Here is a 21295-nt window from a genome sequence, read left to right on the forward strand (position 1 = left end):
TGGACAGCAGTGAGTGTGCACACAGGAAAAACAGGGCTTTTTCATTTCTGAAACAACACTCCCCTTTTCCCAAGTATAATCATAAAAGAACAGCACACTGCTGGTCAAAGCCTGAACAATGGTGTGCTGGCATTTCCTCCTCTTATATCTCCTCTTGATTGTGCTTTTGTTTGTCTCTGAGGACTGAACCCAGGACGTTGCACATGTAGAGCTGAGCTATACCCTGAGCCCTACCCTCCTCCTTTAAAAAACTATACTTGAGATAACATTTTAATTTAAACTAAGAAGAAAGATGTGGCTGAAGGTTTTTCTAAGAGCACAGTAATCCCTGGGCCTCTCTCATGGAGGAATTCCCAGATGTAAAAGTCCCTAGGCTGGGTCCACTTCAAACATGACTCCTCAGATGACAAATGATGATTTATGACATATTTTTCATAGAGATGGCACTAAAGGAGCTCCTCTTGGCATGAATGGCCAGAGGCTGACTTAGAAGTTGGCTTCGACCACTGATATTCTTCAGTGGATACATTAAAAAAAAAATCTCCTTAACGTGAGTCCTGAGATGTTTGACAGACGCTTTCCCACTTGTGAAAGGTGGTCCTTCCTCTGCCACCTAAAGGGTTTCTCCCAGTATGCTTCCTTTGATGCTAAGTGAGGGATGAGCTGTGGCTGAAGGCCTTTCCACACTCACTGCACTCAGGGCTTCTCTCTAGTGTGGATGATGGAGTGTTGGATGAGGTTTGCACTCCGACAAAAAGATTTCCCACACTCCATACATTCATAGGGCTTCTCCCCACTGTGAATCTGCTGGTGTCTTGTGAGGTGTGATCATTGGTTGAAGGTCTTCCTACACTCTATGCACTCATAATGCTTCCCTCCAGTGTGGACACTGAAGTGGCGAATGAGGTCTCCTCTGTCACTAAAGGCTTTCCTACATTTTTTGCATCTAGAGGGTTTTTCTCCAGTATGGGTCCTGTTATGCAAGATAAAAGTGGAGTAGTGGGTAAAGGCTTTCCCATGTTCACTGCACATGTAAGGCTTTTCCCCAGTGTGGAAGATGTGGTGCTGAATGAGGTCAGCACTTTCACAGAAGGCCTTCCCACACTCACTGCACTCAAAGGGTCACACTCCAGTGTGAGTCTGCTGGTGCCACTTGTGGTATAACCTTTGGCTGAAGGTCTTCCCACATTCTATGCACACATAGGGCTTCTTCCCAGTGTGAAAGATGTAGTGTCCACTGAAACCCAGCCTATCACGGAAGGCCTTGCCACATTCTTCGCACACAAAAGGCTTCTCTCCAGTGTGGCTCCTGTTACACAAGACAAAAGTGGAGCAGTGGGTGAAGGCCTTTCCACATTCGCTGAACTTATAAGGCTTCTCCCCACTGTGGATGCGCTGGTGGCGTGTTAGGTGAGACCTGCGGTTGAAGGCCTTCCCACACTCCAAGCACTCGTAGGGCCTCTCCCCCGTGTGGATTATTTGGTGCTGGAGGAGATGCATACTCATGCTGAAGGTCTTCCCACACTCTGTGCACTCATAGGGCTTCACTCCAGAGTGGATCCACTCATGTTGAATGAGGAGGCAATTCTTGCTAAACACTTTCCCACATTCCTTGCATTCATAGGGATTTTCTCCTGCATGCAACCTGTACCTGGTCTACCTGAGTCACAGACATACAGAGCATCATCTAGAGAGACATGGATAGTCCTTGAACACACATCAGCCATTCCAATGCCACCATGTCCAGGGATCATGTGTTCAGGGAGCGTCTCTATCCCTGGTCTCTTAAGTCCTGCGTGCATTTCAGATGTCCTAACCTGACCCCTGAGCTGCCCCAACTGGGAGTTCCCCAAGGCCCTCTGCATTAGTTGCTCCTGGTGTGAGGTTCACTCAGTCAGGCCAAGCAAGCAGGGGTGGGCTCTGTGGTTTTAGGTTTTGTGTTGCTACCTGCACAGGAGCCTTGGGAAAGGTCCCTCTTCACCTTCTGTAATTCCTGGCTGTGCTCCATCAGGCATATCAGCTCGGATTTAGACAAAGGGCAGCCCAGAGAAACCAGAAGACCATAGGTCTCCAGCATCACAGCCCAGTATAAGGTCCTCTGGGTCAGGTTGAGTTGCCTCCACTCCTGCGTGAAGGTCACAGCCACATCCTTAAAGGTCACAGACACCTGCGTGGTGTCCTGCAGCGTGCAGCCAACCTGCCCACCCACCATGCTGCGAGTCTCAGTCTCCCTGTGCCTAGCGGGCGGGTGCCCCTGGACACCCTGTGGGGCCGAGGATACCAGACCCCAAAGAGGCGGACCCACAGCAATGTGGAACTGCGCCGCTGTCTCTGTGGACTGGATGTCCCCTAAACCTATTTTTAACCCAATTGAAACTTTAATACCAAACCATACATTATCCCTATACCAAAACCTAATTTTACAAAAAGTGTATGTTTATTTATCATGTTTATTTATCTGCATTTTAACATATATTCAATTATCCATGCTACATTTGCCTATGTTAGTATATGTTCATTCATATTATATATCCATGCATCCACAAAGAAAATAAAAGTGTATTTGTATGACTCACAATATACCCTTCCCTGTTCCAGAACCTAATGTTTATATAGGTTTTCATACCTATTTTCTCAGGTACATTTTTATGAATTAGCTGCGATTCCTGACATACATGTGCAGTTCCTCACCATAACCTTAAAACAACCTAGAATTTAATACTAATGATAAACTTACCCTGATACCTAAACCTAATTTTACATGCAAGCTTATATAGTGGTATGTGTATTGATCTGTATTTTGATTTATATATTGAATTATCAATATATATATATCATTACATATTCATTCATATACTATATCCATGCATCTCAAGTTAAAAAATGTGTACTTATATTTCTCACATTATATCCTTTCCTTTTTCAGAATATATATGGTCATATATTTTCAAACATATTTTCATGCATATATTCTTATGAATATTCATTTTTACCAATACACATATTCATAAACTAACTTTAACCCTAACTCTAACCCTAACTAAAAGTAACTCTAAACTTATCCAAAACTAACAATAATTTACATAAAATCCTGTAGGGTGGTATATATATTTATATGCATTTGACTTATATTTTCAATTATCAATGGTGTATTTGTATACATATTATTATATATTCATTTATTTGCTATATCCATGCATTCCAATGTTAAAAGTAGTGCACACATGAACCACATTATACTCTTCCCTATTACAGAACATATATTTTTATATATGTTTTCATTCATATTTTCACATATACAATCTTATGTTCATGTTTCTTGGTGTAATTATTCATTGTATAACACTAATCCTAAATCAACCCAAAATTTAATACTAGCCTTATCCTAACTCCTAAATCTAAACATCATTTTACATAAAAGCATACTAACATGAATTTTGTGTAGTTTGAAAATTTTATGCAATTATGAATGATACATTTGCATACATATTATTTATAAACATACATGATATATCCCATATTCATTTAACTCATAACTTACTCTTTATCAGAACATATAGTTTTATATATCTTTTCACATGTATTTTTATACATATATTCTTATGAATATTCATGTTTCCCAATATACAAATATTCCCCAAACAACTCAAAATTTAACACTGAAACTCATTTAACCTGAAACTCATTTCACATAACAGCCTGTATACTAATAAAATGTTTATGTATATTCAATAATCAATGGTATATTTGCACATATATTATAATATATTCATTTAAGTGATGAACTCATGCATATTCAAATTGAAAAACATGTGTATTCAAAGGAGTCACATTATAAAATTTCCTATGTTCTTGTGTGTTTTATACATCTTTTTCACAAATATTCTTCTGAATATTTATGATTCCGGATATACATATTCATTCCATAACCCTAATCCTAATCCAACTCAAACTTTAATACTAACACTAACATTACCCTATACCTAAAACTAATTTTACATAATAGGATGCATAATATTATTAGTATTTATGTGGTTTTACTTATATCTTCAATTTTCCTGAGAGTTCTTATAAATTCAATTGTATGACATATTCATGCATTCTCAAGCTCAAACCTGGGTATTCATCATAAAATATATCATTGCATGTTTCAGTACATATATATGTATATGTTTCCATATATTTTAATGTACATTTTTATGAGTATTCATGTCTCCCAATGTACATAGGCAATTCCTAACTCTAACCCTAATCTAACATAAAATTTCATATTACCCAGAATATTACCCTTCTAACTTTACCTAACTTTACATAAAGTCATGTCTAATCCTCAAAATACTGATCCATGAAAAATAACTGGCTTTAAAATTCTAGAAATGAGAAGAACAATAATACATATGTGAACAACTAAAGTCACAATGAAACCAAGAAAAATAATCTTGATGACAAGTTAACCAATTGTTTCCATTGGCCTGCCAAAGATTCTCAGCTTCCCTTCTCAGTAGTATTAGAGGGTTTCATCTGGAGTAAGATGCTTGGTCAACCCTCAGGGTGTGCTGGCTGGAGTGAGAGAGGTAATTCATGGAGGTGGGGTTTAGGTTTAGCTAGGTTCCAGGTGCTTGGCAGGATGCCAATTGTTCTGGCAGTTTTAAACCAGTGCACCCCCAGGGCCCAGAATTGCCAGTTCACACATAAGACTCCACTTGAGGGTGCTCCCCTTGATTTCATTCCTGCAGAGGAGGAGACAATTCTTAGTCCACTTTGTCACCTGTGGACTCCATGGTTCATGGTCTCAGAATCTATCTCCAAACTCAATCTCTCCCTTCTCTGTTCTTTTGAATTCATGGTCAGATGCATCTCTCCTATCCTGACCTGCAAGCATCTGAATTGGAGTGAGAAGGGGAGATCCCAGGGTGTTTCTACCACCAGTGTTGACCTGTGTGAACTCCTATGCATGGTTGATTTTCTCCTGGTCAGCCGCCATGCTCCATGTAGGGGTTTGCCGGGCCTATATTCTGGGCCAAATTTGTTTTTTTTCTGGAATTGGTCCTCTATGGTCTGGCACCTACACCACGGATGCAAAATGGTTCTTTCTGTCCTCCACATCTAGCATGGAAGATTGGGTCTCTTTCCTGCACTAGAATATTGAGCAGCATGCCTTTCAGTTTATTTGGGCAGTCATTGATCTCTAAACTCTCAGTACCCATGGCTTCTGGGCAATTGGTCAAGAGTGGTTCCTCTCAAGTGAAATCCAGCACTGGTAGGAAATATTCTGATAAAGTGTGCCTATTCTAATTCAAAGAAGATTTATGGAAATTGATATTCTTCAAATACAAATCTCTGACTCTAACTAGAGCACCTAGGTACAAGTGCTCTCTTAGAATATTCATGATCTTATTCAAAATGTCTGAGGAATAGTAGCACACAGAAGTGCATTGGCACTTCTGAATGTCACCCAAGGAGAACAATTCAAGAGTGCACTCACACTTAACCACAGCACACTGCAATTCTTACTAGCAGACTCTGGATATGAGGACTGACTGTGCTACAGATGTGATTGCTGAGAAGAGCTAGAAAGTGCAGAAGTGAGGCACATTTCTGAAGCATCTTCAAGTTGCAGGGACTCCATTTTTGGTATGAACATTGTGATTTCCCCTGGGTGGAACTAGCATTTAGCTTTACTGCTTTTCAGAGCATTCTGGCAAGTTTTCAATTTTGAAGCCTCTGTGCCATTGGTAAATGACATTTCATTGCAAGTGGAATCAAGCAATGCTAGGGCATTTCCTGGGACAGTTTTCCTGTTAGATTTCATGAGGATTTGGAGAATTGACTTTATAACAATAGCAGCTTCTTTGTGTTCTTCGAAGTAGGTAGTAGGTTGCATTAGCACTTCCATTTGGGTGATTGAGGGCCTTTCAAGAGAGCACCCACACTGCAGAAGCACACTCCTATTCTTCCTAGGAGACTTTGTGTCTGGACTCTGAACTGTTTTGAACATGCTGACTGAGAAGAGATAGCAAGAGAAGAACTGAAGCCCTTTATGCAAGCAGCTTAATCTTACATGAGCTCAGTTCTTAGTAAGCACATTGGGGTTTGACCCAGTTGAACTAGTATGAAGCATTATCACTTCTAAGCATGTGCATGTAAGGTTTAATTTTGAAAACATTGGGACCATTGGCAAGTGGCAGTCACTTGCAAGCAGGATCTGGCACTTTGGGGAGTTTTCTGGGAAAGGTTTACAGTTGAATTTCAATGAAACGTTGGGGAATTGATGTTCTTTGTAATTGCAGTTTCTTCCTCTGTTGGGGCTCCTAGATACAACTAATGCCTCAGAATCGATATGTTCCTCTTCCAAATTCCTGAGGGAAAGCATCTCATAGAAGTGTAAATGTTTAACAAATAGTAGTAGAACATCCAAATTTCATCAGAGAAGATGTTTCAAGAGTGCACTCACTCTTCAGTACCACATTCTATTTTTTCATAGAAGACTCTTGATATTGGGTCACAACTCTGTTTTGAAGGATCTTGCTGAGAATGGTTAGGTGGAGCAGAACTGAAAGAATTTGCAAGCAACTTTGGCAGAAAATATTTTTTCAGTGAGCACATTGGGATTAGTGGTAGTCAAAAGAGCACGAAGCGTTACCACTATTCAGAGTTTGCAGGCAAGGTTTCATTTTTGAATCAACTGTGCCATTCATTAACGGCATTGGTAAACTAGGGTCTCATAGGTACAAGTGCTTTCTAAAAACCTTCATCGTCATATTCCAAGCACTTTCTCAGGGAAAAGCAGCACATATAAGTGCAGCTGCCAAACAAGCAGCAGATGCATGTCCAGAGATCATTCAGAAAGGACATTTCAATAGTGCCGTCACCCTTTAGTAACAGTGAAATTACTACTAACAACCTCTGGATACTTGGTCTCCACTGTGTCCATACCTGTTTGCTGAGAACATCTAGGAAGGTAGAAGTGAAACAGCCTGAAGAAGCATATTTTATATAATTGTCAGTGAGCACATTGGGTTTATCTCAAGTTGACCCAACATGAAACCAAACCCCTCTCAGGGGTTGCAGGCAAGGTTTCACTTTTGAAATGTCTGTACCATTGGTAAATGGCAGCTCTCTGCAAGAGGGTTCTGGTACTTCCTTTCAATTACAATGAATCTTTGTGAAGTTGACCCTTTTAGCAATAACAACTTTTCCCGCTAACTTGGGGTATCTACCAGACTGGATACATGGTCTGAACTGTGTTCAGTCTGAGGTTACTAAGAAGCAAGGAAGAACAGAAAAGTAGCCCTTCGTGCAAGCAGCTTCAAGTTTAAAGAACTCAGTTCTCAATGAGCATATTGGGGTTTGACCAGGGTTCATCTAGTGTTCATCTGCTTTTCACATCTTGGAGATAAGGTTTGACTTTGGAACTGTGTGTGCCATTGCTAAACAATAGTTCCTTGCAAGTGGGATCTTCTCTTCAAGGAAGTTAACTCAAAGAGTACATATTTTCATGTGTACATTTTCATGAATATTCATGTTTTCTGATATCCATATTCTTTCCCTAACCCTAACCCAAACCCAGCACTAAATTTAATACTAATCCTAAGTTTACACCATAACTAAATGTAACTGCATGAAAACATATAAAATATGAATTTTTGTTGTAATTTGACTTCTATATTTGATAATCAATGACATATTTGCATATATATTATATATTCATATATGTAATTTATCCATGCATCCATATTTTAAAAAGCATATTTGTATGACTCATATTAAATCATTTGCTGTTTCAATATACTTTCAAGCATACTTTCTGGTAAAAATCATGTTTCCTGATAAATACATTCATTACCTAACCTGAACCTAAACTAAGTCAAAACATAATTTTGACCTGAAATTTACTGCTATAACTAAACTTAAATTTACATAAATGCACATATAGTAATAAGAATAGTTATGTGTATTTTGATTTATATCTCCAATTTTCAATGATATATTTGCAAACATATGATCATATATTCACATATATTTTATCCATGCATCCCCACATTTTAAAAAAATGTATTTTTGTGTCTAACATTAAACCATTTTCTATTTCAAAACCTATATACATTTTCACACATATTTTCATATGCAGATGTTATGAATATTCATGTTTCATGATATATCTATTCAATCCCTAACCATATATGGAAACCAGTCAAAAATTTAATACTAATCCTAATATTGTGTGGATAACTAAACCTAATTTTACATAAAAGCACATGGAATACATGAACATTGATGTGTATTTTGATTCATATGATCAATTATAAATATTTGTATTTGTATTATACACTCATTTATGTAATTTTTTAGTGTTTTCCTAAAATTAAAAAATGTCTTTATAAAATTCACATTAAATCCTTCTCTATTTCAAAACTTTTATTTACATTTTCATACATATTTTTCAAATGTACATTCTTATTAATATTTCCACTTCAATATATACATATTTGTGCCCTAAAAAACTCAAAATTTATAACTAACTCTAAATTTACCCCTATAACTAAACACAAATTTATGTAAAATTTGTATGGTGATATGAATATATATGTCACTTTGCTGTACATATTAAATTATTAAATGGTATATTTGTATATATATTATTATAGATTAATTTATATGATATATCCATGCATCTGCAATGTGGAAAAAGTATGTTTATGTGACAAATATTATAAACATTCATGTATCAGAAAACATATGTTCATATGTTTTCAAACACATTTCACACAATCTTATGAAAATTCACTTTTACTGATATACATATTAATTCCCTAACTGTAACCCTAACCCAACCCAAAAATGAATTCTAATCCTAACCTTCCCTAATGTATAAACCTAATTTTACATAAAGGCACATGTACTAACATGCATATTTATGTGCATTTGATTTATATACTAAAATATCAAATGCATATTAGCATATATTATTATATATTCATGTATAGGTCATATATAACATCCCTAAATTTAAAAATGTGTTTAATGCTTCACATTAAACCACCTGTTTCAGAACTCTAACCTTACACTGGTACCAAAACCTAATTTTACAAACAAGCATATATAGTGGTATGTGTATTGATCTTTATTTTGATTTATATTTTGAATTATCAATGGTGTATTTGCATATATACCATGACAGTCATTCATATACTATATCCAGGCATCCCATGTTAAAAAATGTGTACTTATAGTACTCAAATTATACCATTTACTTTTTCAGAATATATGTATGCCCATATATTTTCATACATATTTTCATGCATACATTCTTATGAATATTCATGTTTCCCAATACACATATTCATACACTAAACTTAACTCTAACTCAAACCCTAACTAAAAGTAACTCTAAACTTACCCCATAGAAAACAATAATTTACATAAAATCCTGTAGAATAGTATGCATATTTATGTGTATTTGGCTTATATTTTCAATTATCAATGGTATATTTGCATACATATTACATATTCATGTATTGGATATATCCATGCATTCCAATTTTAAAAACAGTGTACACATGACTCTCATTATACTCTCTCCTATTTCAGAACATATATTTTTATGCAAGTTTTTATTAATATTTTCACATAATCTTATATTCATATTTCTTAATGCATGTATTCATTCTATGTTAACACTAAACCAACCCTTAAAGTAATACTAAATTTATCCTTAACATATGCCTAAATATCATTTTACATAAAAGCACACTAATGTGAAATTTGTGCATTTTGAAAATTTTATGTATACAAGAATAATGTATTTGCATATATATTACTCATAAATTTTTATGATATTTCCCATATAACCATTATTTTAAAGTATATTCATTTGACTCACATTATAACATACTCTTTCCTAGAAAATGTAGGTTTAGGTGTATTTCACATAAATTTTTATACATATAGTCTTATGAATATTCATGTTTCCTGATATACAAATATTTCCCAAACAACTCAAAATTTAATACTAAATTTAATATTAAATTACCCCATACATGAACCTCATTTCAAAAAACAGCCTGTACACTAATAAAATGTTTATATATATTTTGAATTACATATTTAATAATCTAAGGTAAATTTGTATGTATATTGTAATATGTTCATTTATATGATAAATCCATGCATATCCAAATTTAAAAATGTATATACAAAGTGGTCACATTATAAAATTTCATATTTCAGAAAATATGTTCTTATGTGTTTTTGTACACCTTTTCACATATCCAATTTTATGAATATTTATGATTCCTGATATATTATTCATTTTCTTCCCTAATTCTTATCCAACTCAAATTTAATACTAACCCTAACCTTACCCCATATCTAAACCTAATTTTACATAAGAGAATGCATAATAATATAAGTATTTATGTGGTTTTACTTATATATTCAATATGTCTGAATGTTCTTACATATTCAGTTATAGAATATATCCACGCATGCTCAAGTTAAAAAACATGTGTATCCATTAATGCACAATATAGCATTGCATGTTTTAGTGCATATATATTTATATGTGTTTTGACACATATTTTTAATGTACATTCTTATGAATATACATGTTTCCCAATGCAATCCCTAACTCTAACCCTAACCCAACATAAAATTTAATACTAAACATAATATTACCCCTATAACTAAGTCTAATTTTGCATAAAGTCATGTCTAATCTTCAAATAGTGACTCATGGAAAATAACTGGTTTTAAAATCCTAGAAATGAGAAATGATATGAATATATATATGAACTATTAAAGTCACAATTAAACCATGAAAAATAATCTTGATGACAAGTTAACCAATTGTTTGTACAGGTGTTCCAAAGATTCTCAGCTTCCTTTCTCAGTAGTGTTAGGTGTTTTCATCTGGAGTAAGATGCTTGCTCAACCCTCAGGGTGAGTGAGGGTTGCTGGAGTGACTATTCCAAAATTTAAACCTGCTCATGATAAAATGCTAAATTAACTAGGATATCAAGTATTTTCCTCAACATAATAAAGGCTATATATGAAAAACCCAAAGCCATTATCATACTGAGTGGTGAAAAAACAAAACCATTTACCCTAAATATTAGAAATAATATGGTGTCACAATCACTATCATGCTTAAAATTTTAATCATAGTAATTAGGAAAAAAAACAAAAAATAGGGTTCTTGTACTCCTATTATTATGAAACGAAGTGAGATTATCCCTATAAGCAGATGGTATATTCCTGTAATTGGAAGACACTCAAGGTTTCCCAGATGATTTGTAGAGCTGAAAAACAATTTCTGCAAAGTATTCAGCTAGCAAATCAATATTCAAAATTTACATGCTTTTCTATATACTGATAATAAATTCTCTGAGAAAAAACATGAAAAAATTCCACTCTCAACTGCTTCAAAAACATGCAATACCTAGAAATAAATTTTAATTAGGAGGTAGAGACCTCTACTACACACCATTAAAAAAATTGAGAAAAACTCTAGAACACTAGAAAATATCTTCCTTGTTCAAGGACCAACAGAATTAATATTTTTAGAACATTTTACCAAATACAGTCTACACATTGAATTCAATCCCTATTAAAATAAAAATAATATTCTTCATAGAACTAGAAAATGTAGTTCAATAATTCATATATATTATTCATATAATTCAATATATGGATGCACAAATGAATGCAAGTAGCAATAGCTATCTTGAGCAATGAATACAAGAGGTAGAACTAAACATGATTTCAATTCATACTTCAGTGGCTAAGTTAAAGAAAAAACTTGGTACTGGCATAGAAATAGACACATAGATCAATAGAATAATATAATAGATACCAGGGGTGAGGAAAGAAACCCACAAAGCTTTAGTCTGATTCATAACAAAGGTGCCAGAAATATTCACTGGAGAAAAGACAGCCTCTTTAAGAAGTGGTGCTGGGAAAATTTGATAAATGTAGAATTAAAATATATCCCTATCTCTATTTTTTATAAAAGTCAGATCTAAATTAGATCAAGAAAAAATAATTAGGAAAACACTCCAACATGTAGAGTCAAGAAAATACTACCTGAATAGGACACCAAAATCTCCAGAAATAAGAGAAAGAATCAATAAGTGGGATGGCATCAAACTAAAAAACTTCTTCAGAGCAAAGGCAAGACCAGTGTGAAGAAACCACCCACAGAATGGGAGAAAATCTCTGTCAGCTACTCTTCCAACTGAGGATTAATATAAAGAAAATATAAAGAATGCAGTATCTCAACACTAAAAGTCTAAATACCAATCAATATATTGGCAGGTTAACAAAACAAATACTTCTCAAAAGAAGAAAAATACAAATGGTCAATGTCTTTAGCCAAACGGTAATGCAAATCCTATGCAAATCAAAAGAACATTCTGATTCTCCATTGTGGCAGTTAGAATTATAGTCATCAAGAAAGGTCAAGATATCAAAGATCAGTAGTTTCAAGATGTCAGAATAGAGAGGGTAATTTTCCTGGCTCCTCTGTGGTGTGAAACCAAGAAAGCACATTGGGAGCTTCCAAGCAAGGTAGGTGAACAAAAAATGGGAGGGGGGTTTTATTGTAATTTAAAACTGGATATTCAAGGCAGATTGGGGATTTAGGGGTGTTAGGGTAACTGGCACAAATATCCACAAGAGACACAGCTCTAAGTTCAAGGAAAGGTTTATTGACAGAGTCTGCCAGGCTGCCCCCTCAGCAAGGCACAGCAGCCTGCAGGAAAAATCTTCTGAACTACATAGTCATGCACAATGGAGTAGTTAAAAAGTACTGGCCCTGTGAGTGTTACTTGATGTCTTCATTGTGGTTTCAGTAGTTAGTGACCCTTTTGGGGTGAGCCTTCTGGGAAGGTTATGTCTGGGTGGGCAAGTGCTGATTTTCAAAATGGAGTCACTACGGCCTAAAGACCTAACATTCTGGCCTTTTGTCTTGTAATGATAAGGAGCAATGTTTGTTCTGACTTCTTTGAACTGAACAGGGGTGAAGAATGGTTTAGGCCAGAACTTCCAGGATGGGGCTATATGCGGGGGTGTCTGGAATTCCATCCAGTGCTTGACAAAGATCCTCTGGAGGATGATTGCAAAGGCTCATCCTAAAAGGAATTGCCGGATGTTTTGCTCCGGAGCATAGTGTTTTTCTGATAATATATTACTCATTTCAGTCTGAACGGATTGCTTAAGGGGATAAGGGGAATACAACAAAAATTCCAGAAAATATTACCTACAATCTGAAAAACAATGGGTCTTTACCACTAACAAAATTAAAAATAATTTTACAACCGTGCAATGAGTCCCTGAAAGCCTCTGGAGAAAATAGTTATAGATCTGCCTTTGTCTCCAACAGGCTGGTTAAATTCTAATGATGGTGGTGGGGTAAAAGAATAAGGTTTCACAACATTCCTTCCTTCCTACAAAGAATATGTCACCCCTATAATAAATGTTGGTGCACAATGCCCTGTTCTGGAAAAAAAGAGCTACATAAGACAAGGTAATTTATTCAGTAAAAAAACTTGGCCACGAGAACCACTGCAACCACTGCCCTCCTGTAGCCTTTAACTCGGCAAATTAGATATTAATCAGATGGACCTAGTAGAGATGGTCACATGAGATTACTTGTCTATCACTTTAACCGCGAGAATAATAAGAATAGTCTTAGGTCACATAGAGTTTAGATATTAAGGAAATAAACATTGTATTAGCTCATTGACGTAGTCAGATATTCTTAAAATAATTGTGATTAGGTAAGGATAATCTGTAAGGTTACTGTTTTCTCATAATCTTTCTTTTCCTTGTTAAAAACAATTTCTGCCTATGCTTTGGAAACTTCTTTAATATTAACCACAAGACTGCCATTATAGCCTGAAGAAAAATGTATATAACCCAGCCTTCCCCAGAATAAAGTGGGATTGATTGCACCAGAACTAGAGTCTGTGTCTTTCATTCTCCATCCATTGCCCACGCTGTCTCCCCGTGCCCCGTTTACCGGTGTGGAACCCATGGACTCCTGCTAGGGCTGGACCCCGGCAGCTATATTGGTTCATAAAGAGCTGGTTTACAGTCTGATTAATGAGTGCCTTTACTTGATCTTGTAAAAAAGTTTTCAGGCAATTTATGAGACAGTGTCCTATTAAGAGTATTATGATGAGTGTATGCAGAGGGTCCATCAACGGGAGCAGCCAGGGGAGAGTCTGGTCCTGAGGTTCTGCTACTGTTCCAGTGGCATTTCTCAATGTTCTCCCGGAGTTCAGCTATGTTTCCTTGGACTTTTCTGGATTTGTTGACAAAGTAACAGCATTCCTCTCCTAAAAGGACACAAGTACCTCCCTTCTCTCCTGTTACTAAGTCAATGGCTCTCCTATTTTTGAGAACCACATTGGTTAAGTGGATAACTTGGATTTGAAGAGACTAGGGAATCTGCCACCCATTCAAAGTCCTCATTCAGTTCTTGGGAGGGTTTACAGTAAAGATGGGGGGTTGTACCTATTCTTGCCACCCCTGTACCAGCTGCCGCCAAAATGCCTGATCCAATAAGGACTGGGGCAACAATTGCTCTTTTGTGTTAGAGATATTGAAGTGGAGTCTGGGAGGAGGAGCAAAGGGCCAACTCAAACTTCAGAATATATGATTATATTGACTGTGAGGAATATAGGGAGGCAGAAGTGGGAATAGGGAGTGTCAGGCAGTGAAGAATGGAGTTTCCACAGAGGAAGAAGATGCCAAGTTGGCTCTATAGTGGCTGAGTGACATTGTATGTTGTGTTGCATAGGAAACTGAAAGGTAGAATGGTGGAGTAGAGACATAGGATGGGGGAAGGTGCAGCAAAGTAGGAGACATTGGAATAAAGTGGTACTGAGGAATTATAGGAGGAAGGGTGAAGAGAGAAGTTAGATTGGAAGTCCTTGGAGAAGGGATAGGGTTTGCTATCAAGGAGCCATGGGTAAGAGGGATGCACAGCTAGCCGTCAGAAGTATAGGATGGGTTAAAATTGTTGAGGAGTTGTAAAGTTGTGTTGAGATGTGAGCAGAGGGGGTCTAGGTGTGGGTTTAGTAGTGTTTGTGATGATTTGAGCTACATTGTGTAGTGGCTTGTCAACCGGTTGAAGGTAGGCCTTAACAATTTTGATTACACTTGTTCCATGTACAGGGTATGAACAAAAGACCAGCAGACTATGGTTCTTCTGGGATTTGTGTCAATCTGATTATAGTGGGATTTTTTAAGCTGCAGGAGTACCTAGGATCCAGATGGGGAGGAGGAGGCAGAGGAGGCAGGCCATCTTTAACTCTGCTGTGATGAAACCACGAGGGTCTTCCAGCAAAGTTGATGGCTGTTGGGGTAGTCAGGAGAACTTGGAATGTCCTGTTCATTTAGGGGATGAGGATTTTTGAGATCCATCTAGTCCCCAGGATGAGGGTGACAGGTAGACAACTGAGAGGAGGGTTGTGGTTGGGTAGAAACCTGTCCACATGTTCATGGAGCAGATGCCTCATTCAGGAAAGAGTGGGGAAGTAGTCACTGAGAAGACTCAGGGAAACAGGGACGGATCTCAGAAGGAAAGGGCAGCATACATAAGTTCAAAAGGGCTAATAAAGGAAAGGGAATGCAGAATGACTCTCAAACGCATTAGAGTCAAAGGTAGAAGGACTGTCCAGGGTTGTTTAACTCTAGGGACAGTTCAGTGAGCTGGGATTTAAGGAGAGAATTAGCTCTTTTTACTTTTCCTGAGAACTGAGAATGATAGGGAATATGTAGCTTCCAGTAGTTGTTAAGGGCAAATCTGAGATGATGTTGGGAAATCTGAGAAATGAAGGAAGTGACCATTGTCAGCCTGAAGTGAGTTGGGGAGGCCAAATCTGGAAATAATTCCTTCCAGAGGAACTTTAGTAACAGTGGCCACATTTTTATTAGTTGTAGGGAAAGCCTCTATTCATCCTGAGAAAGTACACACTAAAGTGAGGAGGTATTTGGTTCTTTTGTGGGCGGGCATATGAGTAAAATCAAGTTGCCAGTCCTCTCCAGGAGTATGGCCTTGGGCCTGATGGGTGGGAAAGGGGGGATGTAAGGAGCCACCTTGTGGTGACATGATGGCACATTTTTGAGTGACTTCACAGAGAGTTGAGAGTAGTTGGGGGTGAGAGAAAAGGGGCTGGAGGAGGCAGAGGAGAGGTTTGAAACTCATGTGAAGGGAGTCACAGATCTGAGTGAGAATAGTGAGAAGCTGTTTCTGAAGGAGCACATATTTTCCATTAATCTTTAACCAGGGGCCTTCTGTTGGGGCACCCTGTTGTTTGTATAAATTGTGTTCCTCTGGCAGGTAATGAGGGGATATTGAAGGAGTGAGAAGAAGTTGGGTGTTTGGTGAATTACAAAGTGCTACTGTTTTGGCTTCTTGGTCAGCTTTATTGTTCCCTTGTGTAATAGGAGAGGAGTTAGTTTGATGACTTTTATAGTGAATGATCCCTATTTTGGAAGGAAGGTGAGCCACTTTAAGCAGTTCAAGGATTAGTGTCCTATTAACTATGGGAGTGCAGTTGGTTGACAGAAAATCTCTTTCTTTCCATATGGTAGAATGTGATAGGAGAATGTGAAAAGCATATTTCAAATCAGTGTAAATGCTGATAGACTTTCCTTTGGCCAATTGTAAGGCTCGGGTGAGGGCAATAAACTCAGCCTTTTAAGAGGTTGTGCCCAGGGGAAGAGACTGTGCCTCTGTAATATCAGTGGAGGAAACAATAGCCTAACCTGCTTGTTGCAGTGTTTGATAGATGAAGGAGCTACTGTAAATGAACCATGAGAGGCTGGGGTTGAGTAGGGGTCCTTCCTGTATATGGGACGGATGAGGGAGAAACTCATCCAGGACCTCCTGGTAGGAGTGTGTAACTGGTAGTTGAGGATTAGAAAGAAGGGTAGCAGGGTTTAGGGATGGGCAAGAACATAAGGACAGTGTGGGGTCTTCAATGAAGGAGACCTGGAGGAGTAGAATGTGGAAGGGGGCTATATTAGTGTGATTTTGAGAGTCCTGAAAGGTGGGACTGCAGAGAAGGAGATCATCCACATATTTCAGGAGAAGACTGGGTGATAGGGAAAGAGAAGAGAGGTCCTTAGTGAGTGCTTGACCAAAGAAATGGGGTCTGTCTCAAAATCCCTGGGGGAGGACTGTTCAGGTGAGCTGTGGGGAATGATGAGTATCTGGGTCAGTCCTTGTATCAGCAAAGATATCTTGTGTGTCAGGATGTATGGGGCTAGAGAAAGAGGCATCTTATGATCTAAGACTGTAACATAAGAGGTGTCATTAGGGGTGAGAGACAATAGCGTGTATGGGCTGGGAACCGCTGCATGAATTGGAAGGACGGCCATGATGATGTGGAGGTCTGGGACTAAATGATAAGCTCCACTGGGTTTTTTAATGGGTAGGGTGGGAGTGTTAAAAGGAGAACGTGCAGAGTGAAAGAATTCTTTTTAAAGAAGATCTGTTATGATGGGTTTTAGCCATCTGAGATGAGTCAGGGAGATCGGGTATTGAGGCTGACACGGGAAAGAGGAGGGGTCCTTCAGGGATATGTGGATGGGCTTATGGTGGGATGTGATAGCTGAATGGGTCAGATTCCAAACTTGAGGGTGAACCAAGTGTGGAGGCAGAGGGGGTGGAGGAGGTGGGTTATTCAGGGTCAAAGAAAGGAGCAAGGTGGTGTGTGTACAGGGGAAAAACAGGGGACTGGTAAAAAGAGGAGGAAGAGAGATTTGTAGCCACCAGGGTGGACTGTTCCATATTAAGACTTATGAAAGGGAAATGAAGGGTGAAGGGGCTTGAAATTTTGAGAGGAGGTCTCTTCCCATTAAGGGAGTGGGACAGTGATGTGTAATTAAAAAGGAATGGGTAAAAGGAGTCCCCTCATTGCTGCATATAGAGGGTTTGTTATGCATGGGTTGGAAGTTATTCCCTCTATTCCAAATATAGAGGTTGGAAGGCCAAGTTTGTCCCCAAAATTCTGGCAAAGCTGAAAAAGTTGCTCCTGTATCAATGAGGAAAGAAATTGAACTACCTTCAACAGTGGCAGTTACCCTGGGCTCCTGGTGGGTGATGTCCTGGTGTCTTGGGCACCTTCAATCCTCTGAAGTCTACCCTATGAGGTTAGTTAGGAAGGAGGAAGAGGGAGGGCTTAGTCCCTCATCTCATTGGGTAGAGGGACAATTGACTTCCCAGTGTCCATCCCTTTTGCACTTTCATTATTTGTGTTTTTATTAATTGGTAAATGAAAAGGGGGAAATTTAAGATTGCTTTCTTTCTAGGTCTTCACTAAAGCAAAGATGCTAAAGTCTAAGAGTCAAGTAGGTGTGATTCTGTATGGAAAGGGTATAAAAACTTTCAGCTGTTTTTAATTAAAGTACTTCAATAAGTATAAAATATTTCATCCTATTAAATGAAGTAATTTGTATAAATTCAGAAATTTTTTAGGAATTATTTCAAAATGTAAATTTAAGAGTCAGCAACTAAAGAGATACAAAAGGTTATAGGCATGTAAATACATTTTAATATAAAAATATTTCTGAGCTGGGTGTAGTGGCACAGATATATAATCCCAGCAACTCAGGAGGCTGAGGCAGGAGCACCTGGAGTTCAAAGCCAGGCTCAGTAAATTATTGAGGTCCTGAGCAACTCAGCAAGACCCTGTCTGTAATAAAATACAAAAAAAAAAAAAAAAGCTGGAGATGTTCCTAGGTGGTTAAGTGCTTCTGGGTTCAATCTCTAATACAAAATAATATGTATTTCTGGAAAAAAGTTTTTTGTATGGTGAAATAAACAAGTTGTAGAGTGTCTAAGTAAGTTGCACAAGATTTTAAGATGATAAATATTTAAAAATCTGTGTGTGATTGAGTTGGTTGTAATTAACACCATTAGTTAAAGTTATTTTAAGGAATTTTCTCCTAAGCTTAAATATTAATGTACTGATCTAAACAGAATTCAATTTTCTATGTGTTAAAATAACAAGGGCTTCTTGAGTATTGATCTGTTTGTAGCTATCAAGATAATTTCTTGTGTCTGTTAGGTTTTTAAACTGTGTTACACATCCTGTTTTTCTTTAAAATTAAACTTCTTTAGTATAAGGACATCAGTGTAATTGTGATTCTGTTATTGCATTCTTATATATAAGTTGTAGCCATGTCCTCCAAGTATACACATCGTTTTAGAGCACATTACAAATCTGTGTTGCACAAAATAAAGTTGTCTATAAAAATAGTACCTTTCAGATTCATAGAGAAATGTATGTGTGTGTATATTTATACACACATGTGTATATATGTGTATATATTTATATATATATACATATGTATATATACACATTTTGTTATTCCTTACATTGGGATAGAATTTAATTAAGTATTTAGAATATAATTATGAAACACAGGTTTGTTTAAAGTTTGAAAATATGAAATTAAGATCTGTTGTCACCATGCCACAAAAGAAACTTCAAAGTACTCAGTTATTTTTGATTCATGTTTCAATGAAAGATGAAATTATATATGGTGTTAATTGGTATTTATATAAACTCAGGAAATAAACTATTAATTTATAAGATTATATTTATGTGACAGAGATCAGCTTCAGAAATAAACCACTTTACCTAAGATTTGTCAAGAGGCCACTTCCCATGTGTTATGACTCTGTCTCTCACCTTACTCCATGTTAGGATGGATTACAAATTAGGCTAGATTTGAATTAATTTAAAGTGAATTTCAAAACATAGATTTTTTTTTTGTAAAGTGTACTGTAATCTCAAAATACATAGGTGATATAATATATAATTAAGTAAAGATTCATGATTAGAAAAATTATATTTCTTGGTTCATAGCTATTATACAAAGTAAGTAAGTTTTGCTCTTATTAATTCCATTTTGTATTTTACTTGTAAACTTTATGAGTGCTGTCTGTTACTGGTTTATAGAAATACTACTCCTAATATAACAATCTGAGTTAATATGAGATGAAAAGCTATCACCTATAAGAGAGATGGGATATGAGACTGACTTTCAGCACTAATACTAGCCCCAATTAAATGGAATGATTAAATAACTGTAAAATTATAAAACTTGAAGTTAAATACATTACTCCTACTTCAAGGATGGTAAACTTTGGCCTGCTGAATGTTTAAAACCAAAATTTGGAGACAAAATTTAAGGAAATAAAAGAGCCAAGGAAAAGGCAGTCAATATTTTGGCACTTGCCTTTTAAGGGCAGCCAGAACCTAGGGAATAATGGAACCCCTCAACAGGCCTTGCGCCTCTGGTGAGTCACTCTGAACTCCTGATCAGGGAGATCAAGAGGATTCTAGAGAACCAGTAACTAGCTAGTGCACATGCTGTAAAAAGGAGAGGAAAATGTCACAACTGTTTCACAGGAAAGCCGCATCTAGTCAACAAGACTCTGACCCATCCTGGCAGATGGCAAAACTGGCAGAGGAAATTAGAGGAGCTAAGAGTCTTCTCACTAATCCCCAAGAGGACCACACAGGAATCTCAGCTGACTGTTAATAGTAGATAGGACCATGGTCGATTCTGACCAACATGGTTTTAATCACCTGGCAAGAGAGTTATAACCATTGCACCATTTGTATGTGGGCCAACATTCAGGCTAAGATGATGCAATCGGTGACAATGGGGTTGAAGATCATCAGGAAATCACAACCAAGACTGTGTTAGGGAAACCGCTAACACTGAACCAAGTGTTGCCAGTTGCTTTTTAATGATTAGGTCTAGCCCTACTAGACAGACAGGATTATTCTTTTATGAGATTCCCTGCTCTCATTAAAAAGAAGCATAGGAGAAGATCTCAAAAATTGGGAACATTACTCTGAGACAGCAGATAAAGGCTTTTGGCTCAACTATGACCACTATACATTATTGGGTTAGAGAATGGTTACCTGTGAGCCTGACCACTGATGTCCACCCCTTTAAACCAGGAGATGTTAACTGGCTTAAAGAATCAAATGTCCGGTGCAGAGCCCGGCCCAGCTCAGCAAGCGCTGTGGTGCTCCCGCAGCAGCCGCGCTTCTCCGTGCCCAGCCAGTGGGTGAGGCCAGCGCCGGGACCAGCTGAGTCCGCTGCCGCCCGCTGCCGCCGGCAGCCCCCGGCCCCCTCGGATCCCAGCTATGGCAAAGCAGTACGACGGATGTTGCTGATCAGGGACTCCGGGGTGGGCAAGACCTGCTTGTTGTGCTGCTTCACCGACAACGAGTTCCACTCCTTGCACATCTCCACCATC

At 37.5% G+C, this 21295-nt stretch overlaps 1 pseudogene; it reads right to left on the reverse strand.

The window, feature by feature from the left end:
* Positions 1 to 418: 418 nt before the first annotated feature.
* Positions 419 to 21294, reverse strand: LOC124991396 (zinc finger protein 543-like; annotated as a pseudogene).
* Position 21295: the final 1 nt, after the last annotated feature.

The sequence above is a fragment of the Sciurus carolinensis genome, chromosome 8 (assembly GCF_902686445.1).
Source record: "Sciurus carolinensis chromosome 8, mSciCar1.2, whole genome shotgun sequence".
Classification (NCBI taxonomy): Eukaryota; Metazoa; Chordata; class Mammalia; order Rodentia; family Sciuridae; genus Sciurus; species Sciurus carolinensis.